The sequence below is a fragment of the Palaemon carinicauda genome, chromosome 14 (assembly GCF_036898095.1).
Source record: "Palaemon carinicauda isolate YSFRI2023 chromosome 14, ASM3689809v2, whole genome shotgun sequence".
Classification (NCBI taxonomy): domain Eukaryota; kingdom Metazoa; phylum Arthropoda; class Malacostraca; order Decapoda; family Palaemonidae; genus Palaemon; species Palaemon carinicauda.
The window spans coordinates 18586567-18591566 of record NC_090738.1 but is presented as its reverse complement, the minus strand read 5'-3'; the positions used below and the strand labels follow the sequence as shown (position 1 = coordinate 18591566).

At 35.4% G+C, this 5000-nt stretch overlaps 1 protein-coding gene across 1 annotated transcript in view; it reads right to left on the bottom strand.

The window, feature by feature from the left end:
• Window positions 1-5000, bottom strand: part of LOC137653452 (uncharacterized) — a 427638-nt gene that overhangs the window by 24083 nt on the left and 398555 nt on the right. The window lies entirely within an intron of this gene.

Genomic DNA, 5000 nt, shown 5'->3' with positions numbered 1-5000 from the left:
TTAAATATTTTCCAGTTACTTTTATTCTAACGAAATGAGATGGGCTAAATTTGTGTTATAACTTTACACCTTTTCTGGATTCAATCAAGTCTTCACGATTCAAAATAAAAATCCATGTTGGAAGGAGACTGAGCGAGGAAACCAACCTTCAATGACCAACGAGGCTAATATTTAATCGATTTACTACACAATTGTCATTGCTATTTCTTCGCTGTAAACTGAATGGCTCATCATTTACAGCCAGATAATCTAAGAGCTAAAATCATACTGGTATCTCTGGCTTAACGCATAAGATATGAATATGAATTACGCAATATGAATGAGGGATACATAGTTATTGGACGTAATGTTTTTATAATGAATCATATGGAAAAGCAAGCCAGCATGGAAACAGGAAAATTAATAACATACAAACAGAAATTGTGGTTTTAAGTTTTTTTGAATACAATACATCTCAGGAAAAAAATGGCAAGGATGTAATTATGGGAAAAACTAAAAGGCGGATGAAAAATAATTTCAACAAAATTATAAAGGAAATGCCTTAGTAGAATAGGCTGTAATCACTATGCATTAGAGAAACAATCAACGTGAATTTTCCGTCCATGGATATAGGAAATACCTTGCTTGAAGAATTTCAAGTCCTCTAGTTTAACTCAATTGCACTTCGTTTCGATAAAGGGGCACTTGAATCTACGTAAATACACTTTTTTTTATATAAAATGGTATTTCATAAACAGCTCAACTAGTCCTCCCAACCGATCAATGAGAAAACACCAGCGAAAACCAAATAAAGTGAGCGTGTCGTTAAATCCCAAGTTGGCATCTTTGTCACTCCGTGACGTCACAGCATCCCCCACTGAGATTACATCCAGCATTACTGAGGAAACATTCTCGAATGCTTCCCATCGCTGATGTATTGCAGGTTCTTCAAGAATAGTAACAGCTGTTCTTTTGCTCTGCCTTTCCTGTTCCCATTATTCGTCATTTCTCGTTTCGGCATTGAATTCTATATAAAACAAAATCCATTCAAATTAAGGTTTAATAAAATGAGAGAGAGAGAGAGAGAGAGAGAGAGAGAGAGAGAGAGAGAGAGAGAGAGAGAGAGAGAGAGAGAGAGACTCCAGTAAAAAGATGAATTTCTAAAAGGCATGTCTAGTATAAACAGGCAAAAGGTACACCAAAGAATCTTCTCTGTTCTCTTTCATAAAAAAGAGGCGCAGATAATAAAAAATTTAAAATATCGAAAACAAAATAAAATATAAACTGTAATTAGGGCCAAGGAACTTGTCAACACAGTGACTGAAGGGATGCAATGTCAATAGTGGTAAAACCAAGATGAGAGAGAGAGAGAGAGAGAGAGAGAGAGAGAGAGAGAGAGAGAGAGAGAGAGAGAGAGAGAGAGAGAGAGAGAGCATTTTCCTAATCCGAACTGGACAACACAATGACTAGAGTAATGCAATGTAAATAGTGGTAAAACAAAGTAAGATGAGAGAGAGAGAGAGAGAGAGAGAGAGAGAGAGAGAGAGAGAGAGAGAGAGAGAGAGAGAGAGAGAGAGAGAGAATTTTCCTAAACCCGTAGAAGGGTTTTGGGTTCTTCTCTACTCCACCCACCTTTTTAGCGTGACCTGAGATGCAGAACTGATACCCAACAGCGTCTCGGGGCACCCTTTTATATCTCCGGAAGAGGTGTGTGTGACCTTGAAAAGGCATCATCGTCGTACGAAGTCACGAGAAAAAAAAATGGATTCCAAGGAACAGGGGGGGGGGGGATGAGGGAAACCAGGAGGCTTCATAGTGATATTTTTTTCCTATCCTTGTATTTTTTTTCTATCCTTCTTAGCGTTGCTTTACATCTTCTCTTTCTTGTTTTGGGCAATCATTCAATTATTAGAGTTTATCATTTATCCATTCCCTTCCAAAAGCGTCATGGTGATGTGTGAGGAATGATGACGGATGAGAAAAAGTGGGCGTGGTTTGGAAATGGACTTTCTAAAGGATAGAGATTGAAAAGGAATCGAAGCAGATTTCGGAGAACTCTCTCTCTCTCTCTCTCCTCTCTCTCTCTCTCTCTCTCTCTCTCTCTCTCTCTCTCTCTCTCTCTCTCTCTCTCTCTCTCTCTCTCTCTCTCTCTCTCTCTCTCTCTCTCTCTCTCATGCACATTGCACACATTAGTACAAACCCTCACCTACTTTATACTACAGTAGAACAGGTAATTTTAATCTTTCTTTCGGCTAACTAAGTTTCATTGACATGTTTGCTAATTTGCTTTCGGACCTATTTTCAAAACTTATCCCACAGCGTAACCTGAATTAATGATTAGATAAGCCAATTCGTCTAAATAAAATAAAAATCATAAATATGCACATATTATTATCATCAATATAATCATTACTATCGCAAATGTTATATCATAATAAATATTACTATTATTATTATTATTATTATTATTATTATTATTATTATTATTATTATTATTATTGTTGTTGTTGTTGTTATTAGCCAAGCTACAATCCTAGTTGGAAAAGCAGGATGCTATAAGCCCAAGGGTTCCAACTTGTAAAAATCGCACAACGAAGGATGGAAATAAGGAAATAAATAAACTGCTAGAGAAGTAGTGAACAATTAATGTAAAATATTTTAAGAACAGTAACAACATTAAATTATTGTTCTTATAGATGTTGTTGTTGTTGTTGTTGTTGTTGTTGTTGTTGTTGTTGCAACCACATACCTTTATCCCTCACCTACAAAAACAGAAAATCTCGTCGATTTACAGTCCTTGAAAATAACAGTTTGTTAAGGACAGGTTTCCCCTGATTGGCCATTAAGAAAAAAGGGAACCTATTGAAGAATTACTGATATGCATAAAAAAAGAATAAACCGATGATGGCAATGCACAGGGGGTCGGGAGTAGTAGTGAACAGGGAGTGGGGAAACTATGGCAGGAATGTTCTCACCAATTACAAAGCGTCCTCTGTAATTGTTAGTTTTTTCAACTCCCTTTCCATGTTCTGTCACTTCATTTTTAGCGTTATTTCTTAGCCATCTTCTATTTTGGTTGATATTTTATATTCACGAGGCATTTGCTTGATATTTTTCTCGCTTGATTTATTCGTTCAATTGGCTTTTCAAGTATGTTAATATGATAAAAATGATTATATTATAATAATCATATCATTAATTAAAACGATCATGATAATACCATTTACTGTTAATAATAATAATAATAATAATAATAATAATAATAATAATAATATTAATAATAATAATAATAATAATCCCCTATATAATAAAGAGCAACGTCTCTGGCTATACATAAAAATATATTTCTTTCCTGTCATGCTCAGAAGCATTGCCAGACGTATGACAACTCGGTCTCTCCCCGTCCTCGAGTACTGGGGGGGGGGAGCAGGTAGTCATACCCTGGTAGGAAAGACACTCGGAAACTACACTCTCCCACATAGTGCTTAAATATCCGGGTTGTAATTAGGAAAGGGGGAGGGGTATGGAAAGGTTGAATCTGTGTGTGTACATGTGCGTACATGCGCATATCTATCTAAATATTTAGTCGTCAATTTTGACGGGTTGCGTACGCTAAGAATAATAATAATGACGTACGTGAGATGATGATTCCTCATCATTTCAAATTCAACGTAATAGCGTTATCACCATTGTCATTACTTGTTCAAGGAAGATTACGTCACTTATAACGGAGTAATAACACACCTCCTCGGAATAAAAAACTTAAACAAAAAACCGTAATTAACAGCATTTGATAAAGGATTATATCCGAAATAAGGCTGTTAATAACTGTAATAATTAACAATAACTATGGGAGATTGTTCATTTGCAAATTAACTCTTTTTCTTTTTTATTATGGCTGGCTGCATGTAAGTATTTTTTTCTATAAAAAAATATTTTATGATAATCAGTGTTCAGTTTTGTTTTCCTTGATGTTTAATCTTTAACTACTACTACAAAAAGAATGATTTGTTTCATTTACAAATAACCTCTTTTTTTCTTTTTCATTCCTTAATTATGTTTGGTTTATCTTTAAGCTTCATTCTCCATTAAAAAATCTTGTTTTTATAATTGGTCTTCAGTATCGTTTTCTCTTGATGTTTAACCATTAAAACTAGAAAAGTTCTTTGTTATCTTTTAAATCTGTTCTTTTGTTTTATAACATTCAAGAACATTCATTCTCATTCATGATAGTCTTCTATTCTCTTTGATAAACACTCAAAAGCTTTCCTTCTCTCCATTGTATTAAGATAATATTTTTTCTTTTGTAATAATCCTCAGTAAATCCTCAATACCCGTCTCTTTTCTCAAAGATTTCTTTCCCCATATTTCACGGCAAAATAATATTCAAAAGCCGGTTCAAGGATTATTGACATGAGGCAATGCAGATGTGGTGCTCACGGACTTGCAAAAGACTCGCTGTTGACGCAACCGAGTTCAAGAATGAGTCTTGGGGTATATTGCAGTTGCAATGCAGTCCCGAAATGTGGCTCGTTGTGTTCCACGGGGATGTCACCTGGGATGCAGGTATGCAGTTTCCGTGGTATGAAAGTACATTTTTGGGAGGTTTGAACTCAAAACCAGTGAACAGGTGATATGTGGTCTGGAAGATTCCCTCTCTCTCTCTCTCTCTCTCTCTCTCTCTCTCTCTCTCTCTCTCTCTCTCTCTCTCTCTCTCTCTCTCTCTCTCTAATGTTGCAATTTCATCAATATTCTAAAAGAGATATAACAAGATGCTGTCGAATATCAATGTTTAAGATCTAAAGGTTCTAAAGTTTAATATACATGATGCCTCATACGCACACACACACACACACACACACACACAAAGAGGAAATTTGGCACAGTTTATTTCATTGTTGGGAGCAAAAAACAGTTGTTGATTACAGAATCGTTGCTAAAAAAGAACAAAAACAAAAAGTTAGATGTGGTTGAAGGATCAACTGTAATTGATATAACAATAGACACCCCATGATGAAACA